This window comes from Stenella coeruleoalba (assembly GCF_951394435.1).
Source record: "Stenella coeruleoalba genome assembly, chromosome: X".
NCBI classification, from domain to species: Eukaryota; Metazoa; Chordata; class Mammalia; order Artiodactyla; family Delphinidae; genus Stenella; species Stenella coeruleoalba.
In genome coordinates, this window is record NC_137152.1 from 37017167 (window position 1) to 37042061 (window position 24895).

Sequence of the window (24895 nt, forward strand, 5' to 3'; positions counted from 1 at the left end):
TCTTTGTCTTCTTCTTGACCAGTCGTATTTCTTTGACTCCATGGCTTATTTGTCTCAGGACCCTCCCCTGGGTGCGAATGCACCCCTCAGTCAAGATGGTGTTGGTATCATTCCATTGCAAAGGCGTCTGGGAGGGAAAATAGCAAGACTCATTATGGTCTGGCATCCCCTGCCTTTTTGACCCCATGGAGGCTTCCTGCATATGTGTAATGTTTCCCTTGCCCCAAGGATGAGAAGTGTATGACCTCTTGATCTTTTAACAAGGTTTAGTCCCTCTCTGGTCCTGCCATAGAAGTGTCCAATGTCCGGCTATTTGCCCTATTCCTGTTGTTGTTTCTTACATCGAAGTGCAGATCTTGAAATGCAGACAGGAGTCTGGTAGTGAATGTCTGGCCTGGAGCCCATCTTTTTCTCACCCCAGGAAGTATGAACAGGAGGCCAGTTGTAAACTTCTAGCCTGGAGCCCATCTATCTCCTGCCTCAGTGGGTTCACAATGACTAATGTCCTGCCGAGTTCCACAGTCCACACAGGTGGCATCCAGGCGATGTGACTCTGGGAGGTGATGTGGGAAACTGTAAGATAAGGTGACACTGGGAAGATATTTTATCAAAACGCCAAAGTGTGAGAAAGCATATCCTCCTTCACATTTCAACACATTTATGTCACTGGGCGACAGCTCTTAAGCAGCAGTGCACTGGCAGCTGCTAAGCTGGCTTGTCACATGTCCACGGATTCAGCCGGAAAAGAAACAGTGAAACCAAACTCACTCAGGCAGTGTAGTCCTTACAGAGACAGCAAAAGTAAGACCAGCGTGATGTCAGCTCCCATGTCCTTAGTCCCACAGTTTGACACTGAACCAGAAGGGCCAGATGTTAGACCGTGGGTCGCTCTGTTATTGAAGAACCAACTTTAAACCACAGCCAAGCAATTTTGTAGACTTTACACAGAAGCCTGCAGCTGTACCCTAAGTGTGATCAAGGTGGGAATTCCAGCTGCACCAGAGCCAGGGAGGCGGATGGAAAATTGCCTCTTGGCGGCTCCTCCTCAGGCTGCTTGTCTTGTTATGTCCCAGGGAAAATCCCAGGACATTCTGCCAAGACTCATTTCGGACTTCAGCCAAACCTTGGCCCATGTGGGCTCCATGGAGATGTGCAAGGTCACCGCCACGGCAGAGCCATTCCCCTACACCTGCACTGCCTGACCTTTCATGGATCCAGCTAGCTAAGAATTCTTTTAATTTTATTTTTTATATTTTTTGGCTGCACTGTGGCGTGGCCTGCGGGATCTTAGTTCTCTGACCAGGTATGGAACCTGCGCCCTTTGCAATGGAAGTGCAGCATCTTAACCATTGGACCACCAGGGAAGTCCCTAAGAATTATTTTTAGAAGCACAGACCATCCCATCAGATGCCCCATCAGTCATTGTACTGATTGGGGCTTGGACAAAAACCCTTTCTATTTATTTTGAGTGAAATCAGATGAGAGTGACTGTGGCTATGACTCCCAGTAGAATAATCACACCTGCCTGGAGGACAGACTGCAGCCAGGATCTTGATCCAGAGCCAAGCCAGCCAAATATGTCATTTAATTCAGATGCAGCAAGAGGTGTTGGCAACTGCACACACCCTGACTCAGTGGCCAGCAGGAAGTCCAGGGTGATGGGATTGTCCATCCCCAGTCATGCTAGAGAGTGTAGACTGGTTCATGTGTGGCAGGCAAGTATAGGCTTGATGTCCATGTCAGAAGTGGTACCCTACTGGACCATAAACTGTAGCAGAAGTGTATCATTTATTACGACAGGGGTAAACCAGTTTTATGTCCCTTACGGTAGAAACTCAACTAATTAAACAGTTCCTACATCAGCCAGCTCAGCCCCCTGCCACAGCCTGCTCAGGGAGAGCTAGATTCTACTAATAGATTTGTAGCGACCTCAGCAGCAGCATTTTGTTGCCTTGGGGTCTAGGACAAGGTTACCACAGCATTCTGAAATGATAGGACAGGTCAGGGGTCCTGCAGGCAAGAGCCAAGAGAGCCTAATGGTCCCCCGCACCCATGCCAACCCCTGGGTCTAAGGTGTTCCTTTCCCACCAGCCCAGGTTGTCACTCTCCTTTTGTGGTCACGTGATGGGTACCCCCAGTCTCAGAAGCGCCCACATCTTCTAATCTCCCCATGTCTTCCCCACACTGTGGGTCTAGGCTCATTCTAAGATGGTCCAGTGGTTTCCTTCTTTGTATACCTTGTGCCCTCCTAGATCATCTTCCGCCTCCAGACGTGTGCACCCCTCCAGGACCAACTTAGAAATTGTCACCTCATACCTATGATCATCATTAACCCGGAGTGAAGAGAAACACCAAGTTAGTGGCTCCAACCTCCCATCTCTTCTGGGCCACTTGCCAAGTCCCGGCTTCCTGCAGGTCGGTGTGGAAGGGAACAGGCAGAGTGAAAAGGACTACTTGGGTGGTTTGGGTCTCTTACAGTCAGTCTGGGCCCCTTTCCCTTCCCCCGAACTTCATAATTAAAACATTTTCTCCAAATGGGAAGTTCTCTTGTGGAGAATTGCTACATCTAGAGCTCATACTGCCTGTTTTTTGGGTTTTTAAAAAAATTTTTTGCCACGCAGCACGGCTTGCAGGATCTTAGTTCCCTGACCAGGGGAACTGGTCCCTGCAGTGGAAGCAGGGAGTCCTAACCACTGGACAGTCAGGAAGTTCCCAATACTGCCTGTTTTAAATGTATGCGCCACTGGAAACTGAGCCCTGCTGGCCCATTTATCTTTTTTTAAATTAATTTTTATTGGAGTAGAGTTGATTTACAGTGTTGTATTAGTTTCTGCTGTACAGCAAAGTGAATCAGTTATACATATACATATATCCACTCTTTTTTTTTTTTTTTTTTTGGCTGCGTCAGGTCTTATTTTCAGCCCACGGGATCTTTCACTGAGGTGTGTGGGCTCTTCGTTGCAGCACGCGGACTTCTCTCTAGTTGTGGCACGTGGGCTCCAGAGCAGGCGGTCTCAGTAGTTGTGGCACACAGGCTCTCTATTGTGGTGCACAGGCTCAGTAGTTGTGGCACATGGGCTTAGTTGACCCACGGCATGTGGGATCTTAGTTCCCTGACCAGGGATCGAACTCACGTCCCCTGCACTGGGAGGTGGATTCTTAACCACTGGACCACCAGGGAAGTCCCTATCCACGCTTTATTAGATTCTATTCCCGTATAGGTCATTACAGAGTATTAAGTAGAGTTCCCTGCACTATACAGTAGGTTCTTATTCGTTATCTGTTTTATATATAGTAGTGTGTATATGTCAATCTCAATCTCCCAATTTATCTCTACCCCTGCCTTCCCCTTTGGTAACCATAAGTTTCTTTTCTACATCTGTGACTGTATTTCTGTTTTGTAAATAGGTTCATTTGTATCACTTTTTAAGATTCCACATATAAGCGATATCGTATGATATTTGTCTTTGTCTGACTTACTTCACTCAGTATGACAGTCTCTAAGTCTATCCATGTTGCTGCAAATGGCATTATTTCGTTCTTTTTTATGGCTGAGTAATATTCTATTGTATATATGTACCACATTTTTTAAAATTAAATGAGTCTTTTTATTTAGACTCATTTATTTTATTTTATTTATATTTTCACTCTTTTTAAACATCTTTATTGGAGTATAACTGCTTTACAATGTTGTGTTAATTTCTGCTATATAACAAAGTGAATCAGTTATACATATACATATATCATCATATCTCCTCCCTCTTGCACTTCCCTCCCACCCTCCTTATCCCACCCCTCTAGGTGGTCACAAAGCACCGAGCTGATCTCCCTGTGCGATGTGGCTGCTTCCCACTAGCTATCTGTTTTACATTTGGTAGTGTATATAACTCAATGCTACTCTCTCACTTCGTCCCAGCTTATCCTTCCCACCCCCAGATCCTCAAGTCCATTCTCTACCTCTACATCTTTATTCCTGTCCTGCCCCTAGGTTCATGAGAACAATTTTTTTTTTTTTAGATTCCATATACATGTGTTAGCATACGCTATTTGTTCTTCTTTTTCTGACTTACTTCACTCTGTATGACAAACTCTAGGTCCATCCACCTCACTACAAATAACTCAATTTCTTTTTATGGCTGAGTAATACTCCATTGTATATATGTGCCACATCTTCTTTATCCTTTCATCTGATGATGGACACTTAGGTTGCTTCCATGTCCTGGCTATTGTAAAGAGTGCTGCAATGAATATTGTGGTACATGACTCTTTTTGAATTATGGTTTTCTAAGTCTCTATGCCCTGTAGTGGGATTGCTGGGTTTTATGGTAGTCCTATTTTTAGTTTTTTAAGGAACCTCCATACTGTTCTCCCTAGTGGCTGTATCAATTTGCATTCCCACCAACAGTGCAAGAGAGTTCCCCTTTCTCCACACCCTCTCCAGCATTTATTGTTTGTAGATTTTTGATGATGGCCATTCTGACCAGTGTGAGGTGATACCTCGTTGTAGTTTTGATTTGCATATCTCTAATGATTAGTGATGTTGAGCATCCTTTCATGTGTTTGTTGGCAATCTTTATATCTTCTTTGGAGAAATGTCTATTTAAGTCTTCCACCCATTTCTGGATTGGGTTGTTTGTTTTTCTGGTATTGAGCTTCATGGGCTGCTTATATATTTTGGAGATTAATCCTTTGTCAGTTGCTTCGTTTGCAAATATTTTCTCCCATTCTGAGGGTTATCTTTGGGTCTTGTTTATGGTTTCCTTTGCTGTGCAAAAACTTTTAAGTTTCATTAGGTCCCATTTGTATATTTTTGTTTTTATTTCCATTTTTCTAGGAGGTGGGCCAGAAAGGACCTTGCTGTGATTTATGTCATAGAGTGTTCTGCCTATGTTTTCCTCTAAGAGTTTTACAGTGTCTGGCCTTACATTTAGGTCTTTAATCCATTTTGAGTTTATTTTTGTATACAGTGTTAGGGAGTATTCTAATTTCATTCTTTCACATGTAGCTATCCAGTTTTCCGAGCACCACTTATCGAAGAGGCTGTCTTTTTTCCATGGTATATTCTTGCCTCCTTTATCAAAGATAAGGTGACCATAGGTGTGTGGGTTTATCTCTGGGTTTCTATCCTGTTCCATTGATCTATATTTCTGTTTTTGTGCCAGTACCGTATTGTCTTGATTACTGTAGCTTTGCAGTATAGTCTGAAGTGAAGGAGCCTGATTCCTCCAGCTCCGTTTTCTTTTCTCAAGACTGCTTTGGTTATTCGGGATCTTTTGTGTTTCCATACAAATTGTGAAATTTTTTGTTCTAGTTCTGTGAAAAATGCCAGTGGTAGTTTGATAGGGATTGCATTGAATCTGTAGATTGCTTTGGGTAGTAGAGTCATTTTCACAATGCTGATTCTTCCAATCCAAGAACATGGTATATCTCTCTATCTGTTTGTATCGTCTTTAATTTCTTTCATCAGTGTCTTATAGTTTTCTGCATACAGGTCTTTTGTCTCCTTAGGTAGGTTTATTCCTAGGTATTTTATTCTTTTTGTTGCAGTGGTAATTGGAAGTGTTTCCTTAATTTCTCTTTCAGATTTTTCATCATTAGTGTATAGGAATGCAAGTGATTTCTGTGCATTAATTTTGTATCCTGCTACTTTACCAAATTCATTGATTAGCTCTAGTAGTTTTCTGGTAGAGTCTTTAGGATTCTCTATGTATAGTATCGTGTCATCAGCAAACAGTGACAGTTTTACTTCTTCTTTTCCAGTTTGGATTCCTTTTATTTCTTTTTCTTCTCTGATTGCTGTGGCTAAAACTTCCAAAAGTATGTTGAATAATAGTGGTGAGAGTGGGTAACCTTGTCTTGTTCCTGATCTTAGAGGAAATGGTTTCAGATTTTCATCATTGAGAATGGTGTTGGCTGTGGGTTTTTCATATAAGGCCTTTATTAGGTTGAGGTTAGGTTCCCTCTATGCCTACTTTCTAGAGAGTTTTTATCATAAATGGGTGTTGAATCTTGTCAAAAGCTTTTTCTGCATCTATTGAGATTATCATATTGTTTTTATCCTTCAATTTGTTAATATGGTGTATCACATTGATTGATATGTGTATATTGAAGACTCCTTGCATGCCTGGGATAAACCCCACTTGATCATGGTGTATGATCCTTTTAATGGGCTGTTGGATTCTGTTTGCTAGTATTTTGTTGAGGATTTTTGCATCTATGTTCATCAGTGATATTGGCCGGTAGTTTTCTTTTGTTGTGACATCTTTGTCTGGTTTTGGTATCAGAGGGATGTTGGCCTGGTAGAAGGAGTTTGGGAGTGTTTCTCTCTCTGCTATATTTTGGAAGAGTTTGAGAAGGATAGGTGTTAGCTCTTCTCTAAATGTTTGATAGAATTCGCCTGTGAAGCCATCTGGTCCTGGGCTTTTGTTTCTTTGAAGATTTTTAATCACAGTTTCAATTTCATTGCTTGTGATTGGTCTGTTCTTATTTTCTATTTCTTCCTGATTCAGTCTCGGCAGGTTGTACATTTCTAAGAATTTGTCCATTTCTTCCAGGTTGTCCATTTTATTGGCATAAGTTGCTTGTAGTAATCTCTCATGATCCTTTGTATTTCTGCAGTGTCAGTTTTTACTTCTCCATTTTCATTTCTAATTTTGTTGATTTGAGTCTTCTCCCTTTTTTTCTTGATGAGTTTGGCTAATGGTTTATCAATTTTGTTTATCTTCTCAAAGAACCAGCTTTCAGTTTTATTGATCTTAGCTATTGTTTCCTTCATTTCTTTTTCATTTATTTCTGGTCTGATCTTCATAATTTTTTTCCTTCTGCTAACTTTGGTTTTTTTTTTTTTTGGTTCTTCGTCCTCTAATTGCTTTAGGTGGAAGGTTAGGTTGTTTATTTGAGATCTTTCTTGTTTCTTGAGGTGGGCTTGTATTGCTATAAACTTCCCTCTTAGAACTGCTTTTTCTGCATCCCATAGGTTTTGGGTCATCGTGTCTCCATTATCATTTGTTTCTAGGTATTTTTTGATTTCCTCTTTGATTTCTTCAGTGATCACTTCGTTATTAAGTAATGTATTGTTTAGCCTCCATGTGTTTGTATTTTTTACAGATCTTTTCCTGTAATTGATATCTAGTCTCATAGTGTTGTGGTTGGAAAAGATACTTGATACAATTTCAATTTACTTATATTTAACAAGACTTGATTTGTGACCCAAGATATGATGTCCCCTGGAGAATGTTCCATGAGCACTTGAGAAAAATGTGTATTCTGTTGTTTTTGGATGGAATGTCCTATAAATATCAATTAAGTCTATATTGTTTAATGTATCATTTAAAGCTTGTGTTTCCTTATTTATTTTCATTTTGGATGATCTGTCCATTGATGAAAGTGGGGTGTTAAAGTCCCCTACTATGAATGTGTTACTGTTGAGTTTCCCTTTTATGGCTGTTAGCATTTGCCTTATGTATTGAGGTGCTCCTATGTTGGGTGCATAAATATTTACAATTATTATATCTTCTTCTTGGATCGATCCCTTGATCATTATGTAGTGTCCTTCTTTGTCTCTTCTAATAGTCTTTATTTTAAAGTCTATTTTGTCTGATATGAGAATTGCTACTTCAGCTTTCTTTTGGTTTCCATTTGCATGGAATATCTTTCAGTCTGTATGTGTCTCTAGGTTTGAAGTGGGTCTCTTGTAGACAGCATATATACGGGTCTTGTTTTTGTATCCGTTCAGCCAGTCTATGTCTTCTGGTTGGAGCATTTAATCCATTTACCTTTAAGGTAATTATCGATATGTATGTTCCTATTACCATTTTCTTAACTGTTTTGGGTTTGTTATTGTAGGTCTTTTCCTTCTCTTGTGTTTCCTGGCTAGAGAAGTTCCTTTAGCATTTGTTGTAAAGCTGGTTTGGTGATGCCGAATTCTCTTAGCTTTTGCTTGTCTGTAAAGGTTTTAATTTCTCCATTGAATCTGAATGAGATCCTTGCTGGGTAGAGTAATCTTGGTTGTAGGTTTTTCCCTTTCATCACTTTAAATATGTCCTGCCACTCCCTTCTGGCTTGCACAGTTTCTGCTGAAAGATCAGCTGTTAACCTCATGGGGATTCCCTTGTATGTTATTTGTTACTTTTCCCTTGCTGCTTTTAATATTTTTTCTTTGTATTAATTTTTGATAGTTTGATTAGTATGTGTCAGCATGTTTCTCCTTGGATTTATCCTGTATGGGACTCTCTGTATTTCCTGGGCTTGATTGACTATTTCCTTTCCCATATTAGGGACGTTTTCAACTGTAATCTCTTCAAATATTTTCTCAGTCCCTTTCTTTTTCTCTTCTTCTGGGACCCCTATAATTCGAATGTTGGTGTGTTTAATGTTGTCCCAAAGGTCTCTGAGACTGTCCTCAATTCTTTTCATTCTTTTTTCTTTATTCTGCTCTGCAGTAGTTTATTTCCATTATTTTATCTTCCAGGTCACTTATCCATTCTTCTGCCTCAGTTATTCTGCTATTGATTCCTTCTAGATTATTTTTAATTTCATTTATTGTATTGTTCATCATTGTTTGTTTGCTCTTTAGTTCTTTTAGGCCTTTGTTAAACATTTCTTGTATTTTCTCCATTCTATTTCCAAGATTTTGGATCATCTTTACTATCATTACTCTGAATTCCTTTCCAGGTAGACTGCCTATTTTCTCTTCATTTGTTAGGTCTGGTGAGTTTTTACCTTGCTCCTTCATCTGCTGTGTATTTCTCTGTCTTCTCATTTTGCTTAACTTACTGTGTTTGGGGTCTCCTTTTTGCAGGCTGCTGATTTGTATCTCCCATTGTTTTTGGTGTCTGCCCCCAGTAGGTAAGGCTGCTTTAGTGGGTTGTGTAAGCTTCCTGGTGGAGGAGACTGGTGCCTGTGTTCTGATGGATGAGGCTGGATCTTATCTTTCTGGCGGGCAGGGCCACATACTGTGGTGTGTTTTGGGCTGTCTGTGAACTTATTATGATTTTAAGTAGACTCTCTGCTAATGGGTGGGGTTGTGTTCCTGTCTTGTTAGTTGTTTGGCGTGGAGTGTCCAGCACTGGAGCTTGCTGGTCATTGAGTGGAGCTAGGTCTTAGCGTTGAGATGGAGATCTCTGCTCTCAACAATTGATATTATGTGGGGTAGGGAGGTCTCTGGTGGTCCAATGTCCTGAACTTGGCTCTCCCACCTCAGAGGTTTAGGCCTGACACCCGGCCAGAGCACCAAGACCCTGTCAGTCACATGGCTGCCGAATCAACTAGCCCTGAAAATGCATGGCACTGGAGCGTGGGGTCCATACCCACCATTGCTGGCAGTTGGAGAGCACGAGAGAGGGTCAGGAGTGGCAATGCAGTGTCCTAAGGTGCTTTTATATTTCTTAAGACTTTACTGTTGTCATTTTCTATATTTTATTGAACTTGTTATATATTCAGTGCTTTTCAATTCATTGCAGTCATTATTTCTTCTATTGCTCAAACTGTTCAGTTTAGAAGGAGCCAGTTGGAACTCTTTCACGTTGGCTTCTGTCTTTTTTCTTTTATTATTGAAATTTTCAAATAGATTTAAAGTAGAAGATAATAAAAACACACACACACAAAAAAAACCCGTGCATGGCTCTATTCATAAGCTTCAACAATTAATACCATTTTGCCAGTTTTGTTTGATCTTTTCTCCTCACCCACATTTTTCACTGGGGCATATTCAAGCAATCCCAGCCATCCTGGCATTACACAGATAAATACCTCATTCTGTATCCCTAACTCATAGGTACATTATATAAGGAACCACTAGGCCATTATATTTACTTAATAAGATTAATAATACTTCTTTATATTATCTAATACTCAGTCCATATTCAAATTTCCATGATTGTCTTTAAAATGTCTATTTACAGTAGCTTTGTTAAATCTATATCCAAAGGTCATTTATTGCTACTGGATATTTTTCTCTTGAATCTCCCTTCCTGTAAATCCTCTATACACCCCTCCCCCCCAATTTTAAATACCATTGATTTATTGGAGAAACTAAATCATTTGTCTGATTGACAAATGAATTTAGATGATTGCTTCTTTTTGGTATATTTTTTAATATCTTTTATTTTATTGTTTATTTATTTTGTCTGTGTTGGGCTTTCGTTGCTGTGGGTGGGCTTTCTCCAGTTGCGGCGAGCGGGGGCTGCTCTTTGTTGTGGTGCATGGGCTTCTCATTGCGGTGGCTTCTCTAGTTGCAGAGCACGGGCTCTAGGTTTGCGGGCTTCAGTAGTTGTGGCTCACGGGCTCTAGAGCGCAGGCTCAGTAGTTGTGGCACACGGGCTTAGTTGCTTCGCTGCATGTGAGATCTTCCTGGACCAGGGCTCGAACCTGTGTCCCCTGCGTTGGCAGGTGGACTCTCAACCACTGCGCCACCAGGCAAGTCCTGATGATTGCTTCTTTAAGGTGTTTTTTATTGTGTTTTCCCCTCCCCATGTTTCCTGTTCACTGGCATTTAGAGCTAGAGGCTTGAGTAGATTCAGTTTAATTATTTTTTAAGGGAAAGAATCATTTCATGCAGTGTTATGCACTTTCTTTTGCATTTCATCATGTGTGATTTTATCTTTTTAACTGATGCTGGGATTGATTTGTGTTTGCAGGTGATCTCAGCCTGATCCCTCCATTGTGGCATTTCCTACTAGCCTTTCTCCTGTTGATTTTAGCAGCCACTGAAGATAATTGTCTAAATTCATTATTTCAGTAGTGGTTGGAAAGTAGTGGTCTAATTCTAGCAATCATTCTGCATTCGTTAGCTGGGATTATTTTATAAAGGAGACCTTTTCCTTACCAGCTACTATTTTCACCCTGAAATATGTTTCATGAAAAGAAAGTCAGGATTTACAAACAGAAATAGACTCACAGACATAGAAAACAAACTTATGGTTACCAAAGGGGATAGCAGGGTTGGGGGGAGGGAGAGATAAATTAGGAGTTTGGGATTAATGTATGCATACTACTATATATAAAATAGGTAAACAACAAGGACCTACTCTATAGCACAGGGAACCATACCCAATATCTTATAAAAACCTATAATGGAAAAGAATCTGAAAAATTATGTATATAATATATATATATACACTTTCACATATGTGTGTGTAAATGAATCGCTTTGCCATACACTTGAAACTAACACAATATTGTAAATTAACTATAATTCAGTTTAAAAAAGAGTTAATGTTAAAAAACAAAAGGATACTTTTTTATCATTTATTAATTTTCTGAGAATTGGTTTCCTAGAGACCTTCATTGTTTAATATCATTAGGAATTCATGGATTTTTATGTATTTAATGTGTATCCATTGTGATTAAAAAATGTTTTTTACTGTAGATGGTTTACAATATTGTGTTAGTTTCATGTACAGCAAAGTGACTCAGTTACAGTTTTTTCAGATTATTTTCCATTATAGGTTATTACAAGATATTGAATATAGTTCTCTGTGCTATACAGTAAATCCTTGTTACTTATCTATTTTATATATAGTAGTGTGTATCTATTAGTCCCATACTCCTAATTTATCCCTCTTCCCCCCCCTCTTTCCCCTGTGGTAATTATAAGTTTGTTTTCTATGTCTGTGAGTCTGTTTCTGTTTTTTTTTAATTTATTTATTTTTGGCTGCATTGGATCTTTGTTGCTGAGTGCGGGCTTTCTCTACTTGAGGCGAGCGGGGGCTACTCTTTGTTGCGATGTACGGGCTTCTCATTGCGGTGGCTTCTCTTGTTGTGGAGCACGGGCTCTAGGCGAGCAGGCTTCAGTAGTTGTGGTTCGCGGGCTCTAGAGCACAGGCTCAGTAGTCAGAAACAGGGAAGCCATGTTTCTGTTTTGTAAATAGATTCATTTGTATTATTTTTTAGATTCCACCTACAAGTGATATCATATGATATTTGTCTTTCTCTGTCTGACTTTCTTCACTTAGTATGATATTCTCTAGGTCCATCCATGTTGCTGTTGCAGTATTTCATTTTCTGAGCCTGAGTAGTATTCCATTGTATATAAATACCACATCTCTTAAGCCAATAGTCTGTTGATGGGCACTTGGGTTGCTTCCATGTCTTGGCTATTGTAAATAGTGCTGATGTAAGCATTGGGGTTCATAAGTTTTTTGAATTAGAATTTTCATCTTTTCCAGATATATACCCAGGAGTGGGATTGCTGGATCATAGGGTAGTTATATTTTTAGTTTTTTAAGAAACCTCTGTACTGTTTTCCATAGTGGCACCAATTTACATTCCCACCAACTGTATAGGAGGGTTCCCTTTTATCCACACCCTCTCCAGTACTGATTATTTGTAGCATTGTGATTTTTTTGATGCTCAAATCGTGCCATTTTATTTATTTATTTAAAAAAAATTTTTTAATATAATTTTATTTATTTGGCTGTTTTGGGTCTTTGTTGCTGCACTCGGGCTTTCTCTAGTTGTGGCTAGTCGGGGGCTACTCTTTGTTGCGGTGCATGGGCTTCTTATTGCACTGGCTTCTCTTCTTGTGGAGCACAGGCATACGGGTATCAGTAGTTGTGGCATGTGGGCTCAGCAGTTGTGGCTCGCGGGCTCTAGAGAGCAGGCTCAGTAGTCATGGCGCATGGGCTCAGTTGCTCCACGGCCTGTGGGATCTTCCCGGACCAGGGCTCGAACCCATGTTCCCTGCATCGGCAGGCGGATTCTTAACCACCATGCCACCAGGTAAGTCCTTTTTATTTTTTTTAATTACTTTTTTTTGGAGTATAGTTGCTTTACAATGTTGTGTTAGTTTCTACTGTACAGCAAAGTGAATCAGCTATATGTATACATATATCCCCTCTCTTTTGGATTTCCTTCCCATTTAGGTCACCACAGAGCATTGAGTAGGGTTCCCTGAGCTATACAGTAGGTTCTCATTAGTTACCTATTTTATACATAGTATCAGTAGTGTATATATTGTCAATCCCAATCTCTCAGTTCATCCTACCCTCTTGGTGTCCATACATTTGTTCTCTACATCTGTGTCTCTATTTCTGCTTTGCAAATAAGATCATCTATACCATTTTTCTCAATTCCACATATATGTGTTAATATAGGATATTTGTTTTTCTCCTTCAGACTTACTTCACTCTGTATGACAATCTCTAGGTCCATCCACATCTCTACAGATGACCCAATTTGCTCCTTTTATGGCTGAGTAATAGTCCATTGTATATATGTACCACATCTTTATCCATTCCTCTGTTGATGGACATTTAGGTTGCTTCCATGTCCTGGCTATTGTAAATAGTGCTGCAATTAACATTGGGGTGCATGTATTTTTTAAATTATGGATTTTCTCTGGGTATATGCCCAGTAATGGGATTGCTGGGTCATATGTTAGTTCTATTTTTTAGTTTTTTAAGGAACCTCCAGACTGTTCTCTATAGTGTCCGTATCAATTTACATTCCCACCAACAGGGCAAGAGGGTTTCCTTTTCTCTACACCCTCTCCAGCATTATTGTTTGTAGATTTTTTTAATGATAGCCATTTTGACTTGTGTGAGATGATACTTCATTGTAGTTTTGATTTGCATATCTCTAATACTTAGTGATGTTGAGCACCTTTTCATGTGTTTTTTGACCATCTGTATGTCTTCTTTGGAGAAATGTCTGTTTAGGTCTTCTGCCCATTTTCTGATTGGGTTGTTTGTTGGTTTTTTTGGTATTTAGCTGCATGAGCTGTTTTGTATATTTTGGAGATTAATCCTTTGTACGTTGCTTTGTTTGCGAATATTTTCTCCCATTCTGAGGGCTGTCCTTTTGTCCTATTTATGGTTTCCTTTGCTGGGCAAAAGCTTTTAAGTTTGATTAGGTCCCATTTGTTTATTTTTGTTTTTATTTTCATTACTCTAGGCAGTGGGTCAAAAAAGACCTTGCTGCATTTTACATCAAGCTGTGTTCTGCCTATGTTTTCCTCTAAGAGTTTTACAGTGTCTGGCCTTACATTCAGGTCTTTAATCCATTTTGAGTTTATTTTTGTGTAAGGTGTTAGGGAGTTTTCTAATTTCATTGTTTTACATGTAGCTGTCCAGTTTTCCCAGCACCACTTATTGAAGAGGCTGTCTTTTCTTCATTGTGTATTCCTACCTCCTTTGTCATAGATTAGGTGACCATAGGTGTGTGGGTTTATCTCTGGGTTTTCTATCCTGTTCCATTCGTCTATATTTCTGTTTTTGTGCCAATACCATACTGTCTTGATTACTGTAGCTTTGTAGTATAGTCTGAAGTCAGCAAGCCTGACTCCTCCAGCTCTGTTTTTCTTTCTAAAAATTACTTTGGCTATTTAGGGTTTTTTTGTGTTTCCATACAAATTGTAAAATTTTCTGTTCTAGTTCTTTGAAAAATTCCATTTGTAGTTTGATAGAGATTGCATTGAATCTGTAGATTACTATGGGTATGATAGTCATTTTCTCAATATATATTTTTTAACATCTTTATTGGAGTATAATTGCTTTACAATGGTCTGTTAGTTTCTGCTTTATAACAAAGTGAATCAGCTATACATATACCTATATCCCCATGTCTCCTCCCTCTTGCCTCTCCCTCCCACCCTCCATATCCCACCCCTCTAGGTGGTCACAAAGCACTGAGCTGATCTCCCTGTGCTATGTGGCTGCTTCCCACTAGCTATCTATTTTACATTTGGTAGTGTATATATGTCCATGCCACTCTCTCACTTCGTCCCAGCTTACCCTTCCCCCTCCCCATGTCCTCAAGTCCATTCTCTACATCTGCATGTTTATTCCTGTCCTGCCCTTAGGTTCATCAGAACCATTTTCTCTTTTAGATTCCATGTATATGTGTTAGCATACAGTATTTGTTTCTCTCTTTCTGACTTCACTCTGTATGTATATGTACCGCATTTTCTTTATCCATTCCTTCGTCGATGGGCATTTAGCTTGCTTCCATGTCCTGGCTACTGTAAATACCACTTATCTTTTTTTTTTTTAAAACCCCACATTTGTTTATTTATTTATTTTTGGCTGTGTTGGGTCTTCGTTTCTGTGCAAGGGCTTTCTCTAGTTGTGGCAAGCGGGGGCCACTCTTCATCGCGGTGCGTGGGTTTCTCACTATCACAGCCTCTCTTATTGCAGAGCACAGGCTCCAGATGTGCAGGCTCAGTAGTTGTGGCTCACAGGCCTAGTTGCTCCATGGCATGTGGGATCTTCCCAGACCAGGGCTCGAACCCATGTCCCCTGCATTAGCAGGCAGATTTTCAACCACTGTGCCACCAGGGAAGCCCCTACCACTTATCTTTTATTTTTAGTTTTTTCTTTCATAAGTCCATTTTATTTTTTAATGGCATTCACCCCTGAAATGTTCAGTGTATGGCCCCCTACCCAGTGATGTTTGCTAAAAGGTGGCACCATTTGGTGGTGACCGGGTGTATTTGCGGAATCCAAAATGTAGCACCACCCATCTAGGAGTCCTTGGATAGCATGTCCCCTCCTGCTGTACAGACAGGGGTAGCAGTGCCATGCCCTAAAAACGTGCCTACTGCAGTTGGTGCCCAGCCAACCTCATGCGGCAGGAGGGAAGGGGCCTGGAGGGTCTATTGTCAAGATGGGCCAGGTCCAGTGCCCTGAAGCTCTCCTTGCCACCCAACTGTGTAACTGGCAGTCTCAGCACATTGGCCAGACTTCTTTGGCACTGTGTGCTGAAATCACCAGGTCTTGCTCTGGGGCCCAGTCCTGAACTATAGCAGAGTTACTGTACCCTGTGCAGCACTGTGTCCAGGCACCCATGGTCCTTACCTGGGCAGTGTGGGGCTAACCAGCTTGTTGATCCATTGCTGCAAATCCCGAAAGGGTCCCATTCCATAGGCATCCACCACATGGGTCACAAACAGAGCTGTGGGTCTTGTGTGATCTGCTGCCATAATGTTTGTTCCCATGGAGGCTGGTCATCCAGTGGCCTTGATGCCAGGCTACTGTCCATGAGTCCAGGGCAAGCTCCACAGCCTGCAACTCTGTCCATTGAGTACAGTTCCCCTCTCCACGCACAGGTTTTCTTTTAACTTTTAATTCTGAAATAATAATGAATTCACATGACCTTGCACAAAAAGAAGTACAAAGGGGTTCCTGCACACAAAAAAAAGTACAAAGGGGTTGCATGTATCTTTTACCCAGCTTTCCCATAACTATAGTACAATATCAAAATGAGGAAATTGACATTGGTACAATCCACTGACATTCATATTTCATAAGCTTTACATGCCGTGTGTGTGTGTGTGTGTGTGTGTGTGTGTGTGTGTGTGTGTAGTGCTGTGCAGTTCTATCACATGTGTAGATTCATGTAACCACTACACAGACACAGAACAGTTCCATCAGCACAAAGAGCCCTGTGCTGTGCCTTTATAGTCCCCCACCCACCTCCCTGTCCCCTTGGCAACCACTAATCTTTTCTCCATTTCTATAATTGTGTTATTGCAAGAATGTTACATAAATAGAACCAAACAATATTAAACCTTTTGAGATTGGCTTTTTTCCCTCATTACAATTCCTTTGAGATCCAACTAAGTTGTTCCGTGTGTCAATAGTTTATTCCTTTTATTTATTTATTTTATAATATTTATTTATTTATTTATTTAGGTTGCACCAGGTCTTAGTTGCAGCATGCGGGATCTTTAGTTGTGGCATTTGGACTTCTTAGCTGTGGCATGCAGACTTCTCAGTTGTGGAATGAGGACTTCTCAGTTGCGGCATGAAGACTTCTCAGTTGCGGCATGTGAACACTTAGTTGCAGTATGCATGCGGGATCTATTTCCCAGACCAGGGATGGAACTGGGCCCCCAGCATTGGGAGCATGTAGTCTTACCCACTGGACCACCAAGGAAGTCCCAGTTTATTCCTTTTAATTGCTAAGTATATTCCATCATATGGATGTTACCACCGTTTGTTTAACCATTCATTCACTGAAGGATATCTTGGATAATTCCAGTTTTAGATATTATGAATAAAGCTGTTAAGACCATTTCATATACAGGTTTTGGAGTGAACATAAGTTTTCATTTCTCTGGGATAAATGCCCAGGAATGCAATCCTGGGTCATATAGTAGTTGCAGGTTTAGTTTTATTTCTTAAATTTTTTAAAATAAATTTATTTATTTATCTTTGGCTGCATTGGGTCCTTGCTGCTGTGCTCGGGCTTTCTCTAGTTGCAGCGAGCGGGGGCTACTCTTCATTGTGGTGCATGGGCTTCTCATTGTGGTGGCTTCTCTTGTTGTGGAGCATGGGTTTTAGGCGTGTGGGCTTCAGTAGTTGTGACACGCAGGCTCAGTAGTTGTGGCTCTCAGGCTCTAGAGCGCAGGCTCAGTAGTTGTGGCGCATGGGGTTAGTTGCTCCATGGCATTTGGGATCTTCCTGGCCCAGGGATCGAACCCATGTCCCCTGCATTGGCAGGTGGATTCTAAACCACTGCGCCACCAGGGAAGCCCACATGTTTAGTTTTATAAGAAACTGCCAAACTCAAATTATTTTCCAAAGTAGCTGTACCATTTGAAATTCTCTCCAGCAATGTGTAGGTGATCTCTGCATCCTCTCCAGTGTTTAGTTTTGTAACTATTTTTTATTTTAGCCATTTTGATAGTTGCGTAGGTATATGTCACTGTGGTTTTCATTTTCATTTCCCTGATGGTTAATGATGTCCAACAACATTATTTGCCATCTGTATATCCTCTTTGGTAAAATGTCTCTTCATGCCTTCTGCCCATTTTCTAATTGGATTTTTTTGGTTTTCACTGTTGAGTTTTGAGTGTTCTTTACATATTTTAGATACAAGTCCTTTGTCAGATATACATCTTGCAATTATTTTCTCCCAGTATGTAGCTTGTGTTTTCATTCTCTTAACAGAGTCCCTCCCAAGGTGAAAATTTTTAATTTTAATGAAACCCAGTTAGTTACATTTCCCTTTTATGGATTGTTTTTGTGTCATGTATAAGAACTCTTTGTCTAGGCTGATGTCCTGAAGATTTTCTCCTATGTTTTCTTTTAAAAGTTTTAAAGTTTTATGTTTTACATTTAAGTCCGTGATCCATTTCGAGTTAATTTTGTGTAAGGTGCGAGGTTCCAGGTTTTTTCCCATTGATATCCACTTGCTCCAGCGCCATTTGTTGACCAGGCTGTCCTTCTCCTGTTGAATTGCTTTCACTTCCTTGACAAAAGTCAATTGGGCGTATTTGTGTGGGTCTATGTCTGGACTCTCCATTCTGTTCCATTGATCTATTTGCCTCTGCCAGTACCACACTCTTGATCCCTGTAGCTCTATAGTAAGCCTTAATATCAGGTGGAGTGGTTCCTCCTGCTTTTTTTTCTTTTTCCAAAATTGTTTTAGCTATTTTAGCCTTTGCTTTTCCATATAAATTTTAGAAAAAGCTTGTCTATATCGATGACATTTTCATAGTAATTGCATTAACCTATAGATCCGTTTGGGGGGAATTGACATTTCTTACCACGTTGAGTCTTCCAATCCATAACACGATGTATCTTTCCAGTTATTTAGAGCTCCTCTGATTTCCGTCATCAGTATTTTGTAACTTTTAGCATACAGACCCTGTACATGTTTTGTTAACTATGTACCTAAGTATTTAATTTTTTTGGAGCAATTGTATATGGTATTGTGTTTTTACCTTTGATTACAATTAGTATATAGAAATGCCATTTGTGTGTTTTCCAATAAAACTTTATTTACAAAAAGATGGGACTTCCCTGGCAGTCCAGTGGTTAAGACTCTGTGCTTCCATTGCAGGGGGCATGGGTTCGATCCCTGGATGGGGAACTAAGATCCCATATGCCATGCAGCATGGCAAAAAAACCAAACAATTTTATTTACAAAAAGAGACAGTGGCCTGTATTTGGTCACAGGCCACAGTTTGCCAGCCCCTACTCTAAGATATATTCAGAGTTTCTTCTCAAAGGCAGATTTCCATTATTAGTAAATTAACAAAAAAAGACAATTGTCTTTTACATTTAAAAAACTTTCTAATGTATAAATCTTATTAGTAATATTACTATGTGTCTGTGGCCTACAGGCACATAGGCTAATGCATATCTCCATGGTTAAGCCATATAAATTTTGAATCCCTTTTATACTGAAAATAATCTCTTTGATTTATTTTTCCCTGGATGAAATATTTAGACAGATCACGCATGGCCAGAAATGTAAGTAGCTTCTCTGTCTTTGTTACTGTGATATTGTGATTTATAATAAGAAATATACATTTGGTCTTTACCCCCAGTTTCTGGCACAGAGCTCCCAAAACCCTTGTAATTTCTTTTTTTGTTTTTGAAGTTTTTTTAAAAAATTAATTGATTCATTTTTGGCTGCGTTGGGTCTTTGTTGCTGTGTGCGGGCTTTTGTCTAGTTGAGGTGAGCGGGGGCTACTGTTCATTGCAGTGTACGGGCTTCTCATTGCGGTGGCTTCTCTTGTTGCGGAGCACGGGCTGTAGGCACATGGGCTTCAGTAGTTGTGGCACGCGGGCTCAGTAGTTGTGGCTCACGGGCTCTAGAGTGCAGGCTCAGTAGTTGTGGTGCACGGGCTTAGTTGCTCCGCGGCATGTGGGATCTTCCTGGACCAGGGCTTGAACCCATGTCCCCTGCATTGGCAGGTGGATTCTTAACCACTGCGCCACCAGGGAAGTCCCCTTGTAATTTCTTAAGTGATAAGAGCACAGGAGAATCTTTTCTTCTAATATTTGGTCTTTCACCCTGGTTCCTGACACGGAGCTCCTAAATCCTTTGGAATTTCTAATGAGGTGGCTCTGGGTGGGCTCCTGGATGGTCACCAGAAAGACCAAACCATGATTAGGAGCTTGGCATTTTCAGCCCCAACCTCCATCCTCCAGAGAGGGGAGAGGGCTGGAAATGGACTTAATGATCAATCATGCCTACGTGAGGAAGCCTTCATAAAATCCCAATAGCATGGAGTTCTGGGAGCTTTCAGGTGGGTGAACCATCCACACACCAGGAAGATGATGCACCCCAACTCCATGGGGATGAAACTCCTGTGCTCAGGACCCTCCCAGACCTCTCCCTGTGTGTCTCTTCATCTGGCTGTTCCTCTGTATCCTTTACCATATCGTTTAATAAACTGATAAACGTGAGTGTTTCCCTGAGTTCTGTGAGCCTCTTTAGTGAATCCAAGGGGGAAGAGGTCATGGAAATCTCCCATGTGTAGCTGAGTCAGACAGAAGTGGTGGGTAACCTGGGGACCTACTACTTTCGATTGGCATCTGAAGTTGTGGGGGCAGTCTCATGGGACTCAGCCCTTAACCCGTGGGATCTGATGTGATCTCCAGGTAGATGTGTGTGTCAGAATTAAGTCGTAAGACACCCAGCTGGTGTCACAGAGAATTGCTTGGTGGGGGAAAAACCTCCACACATTTGGTGACCAGAATTATCAGAAGTGGGAATTCCCTGGCGGTCCAGTGGTTAGGACTCTGCGCTTTCACTGCCAAGGGCCCGGGTTCAATCTCTGGTTGGGGAGCTACGATCCTGCAAGCCACACAGACCAAAAAAAAAGTTATCAGAAGTGGTGTTCTGTATGAAAGTAAAGGAGAAAGGTAGGAGGATTTTAGATTTTCCTTAACACAGGTACACATAGCAAGTTTATCAGTCCCGACATTCACCTTCTTGCTCTCTTATTAGGCCGCCTCTCGCCTGACCCTTTGGGAGCAAATGGTTTCCTGGGTCTTTTCTTGTCTGCACTACTTAGTGTTTTGGGGTTGCTGGTTTCTCCATCACCTTTGTCTTGGATCTATTACGCAAAAGAAAAGCCAGGGAACTCACCACTATGTCATTGTTTGAGTCTCGAGACACTAGCCAGTCTGCTGTCTTTTCTCCACCTTTCAGAGTCTTCTAGAGTCTCGTTTATATACAATATCCAGGGTTTTAGCTGTACTTGGTGGTAGAAATAGGGAGAAGCATGTCCACTCCAACATCTCCAGGAACCAGAAATCTGGCTGTTAGAGTTTGTCAAATCCTGTTTTGGGTTTTTTTTGTTTTTCCCCATCAATTGATATGATTATATAATTTTTCTTGATATGGTTGGTGGCTGACATTGGTTGATTTTTGAACATTGAACCAGCCTTTCTTTCATACCTGGAATAAATCTCACTTGGTTGTGGTGTATAATTCTTTAAAAAAAAATTTTTTTTTTTTAGTTTATTTTTGGCTGCGTTGGGTCTTCGTTGCTGTGCGCGGGCTTTTCTCTAGTTGAGGTGAGTGGGGGCTACTGTTCATTGCGATGTGCAGGCTTCTCATTGCGGTGGCTTCTCTTGTTGCAGAGCACGGGCTTAGTTGCTCTGCAGCATGTGAGATCTTCCTGGACCAGGGCTTGAACCCGTGTCCCCTGCATTGGCAGGCGGATTCTTAACCACTGTGCCACCAGGGAAGCCCCAACTGTGGTGTATAATTCTTTATAAACATTGCAATATTTGATTTGCTAATGTTTTGTTGAATTTCTGTGGATAAGTTCAAGAGAGGTAGCAATCTGTATTTTTCTTTTCCTTTTTGTCCTTTTTTTCTGGTTTTGATAGCAAGGTAAAACTGGCCTCATAAAATGAGTTAGGAAGTGTTCTCTTATCTGGAAGAGATTTTATAAAATTGGTGCTAATTTCTCTTTAAAACATTTGGTAGAATTCTTCAGGGAAAACATCTGGGCCTGGAGATTTCCGTTTTGAGGGCTAAAAATAACAAATCCAATCTCTTTGATGGTTATAGGACTGTTTAGATGAGTTGGGTAGTTTGTGGTTTTGGAGTATTCAGTGCATTTCTTCTAAGTTGTTGAGTTTATGAGCCTACAGTTGTTCATAGTATTGATATTATCTTATAATCCTTTTAATAGTTACAGGATCTGTAGAGATAATCCCATTTTATTCCCGATATTGGTGATTTGTATCGTCTCTCTTTTTATCTTTCTCAGTCTTTCTAGAGGTTTTTCAATTTTATCGATCTTTTCAAAAATCTATCTTTTTATTTCATTGATTTTATCATTTTTGTTCTCAACTTTATTGAGTTTTGCTCTTATTTTTATTATTTCCTTCCTTCTGCTTGCTTTGGATTTATTTTTGCTCTTCTTTTTCTAGTTTCTTGGGGTAGGAACTTTGATTATTGATTTGAGAACTTTCCTCTTTTCTAATGTAAGCATCTAGTGCTGTGACTATCCCTCTCAGCACTGCTTTAGTGCACTGCACATATTTTGATGTTGTATTTTCTCTTTTATTTCAGTTCTATGTATTTGTAAAAATTTCCTTTTGACTTCCATTTTGACCCATAGATGACTGAGAAGCATGTTTTTAAATAAGTGTTTTAGAGGTTTTCCTGTTGTCTCTTTTTATTGATTTCTAGTTTGATTCCATATGGTCAAGACCATATGATATATGTACATGCTATATGCAACAAATTCTTCTAGATTTGTTGAGATTTGTTTTATGACTCAGGTAATGGTCCATCTTGGTAAATATGTTCCATGGGCACTTGAAAAGAATGTATATTCTGTTATTGTTGGGTTGAATGTTTTATAAGTATCAATTAGATTCTGTTGATCAGTGGTGGTGTTCAATTCTTCTTTATCATTGCTGAATTTCTCTCCACTAGTTCTATTAATTGCTGAAGTCCTCAATTATAATTGTGGATTTATCTATTTCTCCTTTCAGCCCCATCAGTTTTTGCTTCATGTATCCTGAAGCTATTTTCTTTAGTGCATACACATTTAGGATTGCTATGTCTTCTTGGTGGACTGATTCTTTTATCATTATGCAAAGTTTCTCTTTGTCTCTAAGTTTATTTGCGCTCAAGTCTACTTTTTTTTTAAGTCTACTTTTTAAAAAATGTATGTTTGCATTGCTTATCTTTTTTCTTTCTTTCTTTCTTTCTTTCTTTTTTTGGCTATGCTGCATGGCAGGCAGATCTTAGTTCCCTGACCAGGGATCAAACCTGTGCCCCCTGCTGTGGAAGCACAGAGTCTTAACCACTGGACCACCAGGGAAGTCCCTGAAGTGAATTTCTTGTAGACAGCGTATAGTTGGGTTGTGTTTTCTATTCACTCTGCCAATCTCTGGTATATTTGGACCATTTAAACTTAAAGTTTGGGTTTATGTCTCCCATTTTATTATTTGTTTTCTATTTGTTCCCTCTGATTCTTACTCTTCTGTTTCTTTCTTCTTGCCTTCCTTTGGGTACATAAGCATTTTTTAGAATTCCATTTTTATTTATTTACATTATTTTTGAGTATGTCTCTTGTGTGGTTTTCTTAGTGGTTGCTCTAGGTATTACAATGTGCAGGTGTAACGTCACAGTCTACTGATAGCAATGTTTTACCACTTTGATTGAAGTGGAGAAAACTTATTTCACTTTAGGTCCCTTTATCCTTCTGACTTTTTTTTTTTTGTGGTACGCGGGCCTCTCACTGTTGTGGCCCCTCCCGTTGCAGAGCACAGGCTCCGGACGCGCAGGCTCAGCGGCCATGGCTCACCGGCCTAGCCGATCCGCGGCATGTGGGATCTTTCCGGACCGGGGCATGAACCCACGTCCCCTGCATCGGCAGGTGGACTCTCAACTACTGCGCCACCAGGGAAGCCCATATCCTTCTGACTTTTAAAACATAATTGTCCTAAGTGTTTCCTCTATATACACTAAACATATCAGATGTTGTTATTATTTTTGCTTAAATCATCAAATATGGTTTAAAAAGCTCATGAGGAGAAAGACATTCACTCCATGTTAACCCATTCTGTGGTTCTTTTTTTTGCTTCCTGAAGCCTTTGTCTGTTATTATTTTATTTTTGTTTGGAGAACTTCCTTTAGCCCTTCTTGAAGGGGGTAGATCTACTAGCAACAAATTGTTTTACTTTTCTTTCATCTGAGAATGTCTTTATTTCCTTTTCATTCCTGAAGGATAATTTTGCCCAATATACAATTCTCAATTGACAGCTTTTTCTTTTCAGTACTTGAAAAATGTGCCATGTCCTTTAGTCTCTGATTTCAGATGAGAAATTCACTGTTATTCTAATCAGTGTTCTCCTATACATAATGTGTCATTTTCCTCTAGTTGATTTCAAGTTTTTTTCTTTGTTTTCAGTTTTCAAAAGCTTAATTATGATGTATTGGCATGGCTTTCTTTTGGTTTCTCCTACTGTGGTTTTCTCAGCTTCTTAAATCTGTAGGTTTGCGTCTCTTGCCAAATTTGGGAAGGTTTCAACCATTATTTCTTCAAATACTTTTTCATCACTACTCTCTTTCTCCTCTACTTCTGGCAGTCTAATGATATGAATCTTAAATCTTTGTTATTGCCATATAGGCCCCTGAGACTCTATTCACCTTTTTTTCTTCAGTGTATTTCCTCTCTGTTGTTCAGATTGGGTAATTTCTATTGTTTATCTTCAAGGTCACTTCTCCTCTGTCAAATTCATCCTGCCATTGATCTTTTCTGCCTGAGTTTTAAATTTTGCTTATATTTTTCAGTTCTATCTTTCCATTTGGTTCTTATTTTATATCTTATATTTGGTGAGAATTTCTATTTCTTCATTTGTTTCAAGTTTATTTGTAATTCCTTGTTAAATCATTTTTATAAAAACTACTTTAAAATCCTTGTCAGATAGTTCCAATATCTGATTAATCTTGGTATTGGCTTCTATTGATTGTCTTTTCATTCACATTGTGATTTTTCTGGCTTTTGGTATGGCCCCTGATTTTTTATTGTATCCTGCACATTTTGTCTATCATGTCAGGAGACCCAGGATCCTATTTAAATCTTCTGTTTTAGCAGTCATTCTGTTTAGGTTTATCATATAGGTCCTGACCTTTTGGGGCTGTGGTTCCAATGATAATTTAGTTTTCAGAGACCTTGCAATGTCAT

The 24895-nt window shown here is 40.0% G+C and overlaps 1 protein-coding gene across 2 annotated transcripts in view; it reads left to right on the forward strand.

The window, feature by feature from the left end:
* USP11 (ubiquitin specific peptidase 11) overlaps positions 1 to 17369 on the forward strand; it is a 52228-nt gene extending 34859 nt beyond the window's left edge. The window contains exon 22 of one of the 2 annotated variants that reach the window (XM_079911585.1): positions 16632 to 17369. The gene's annotated coding sequence lies outside the window, so the exon portion shown is untranslated. Of the gene's footprint in view, positions 1 to 2252; positions 2586 to 16631 lie in introns of those variants that run through there. The other variant, XM_079911586.1, reaches the window with a different exon arrangement.
* The last annotated feature ends 7526 nt before the right edge of the window (positions 17370 to 24895 follow it).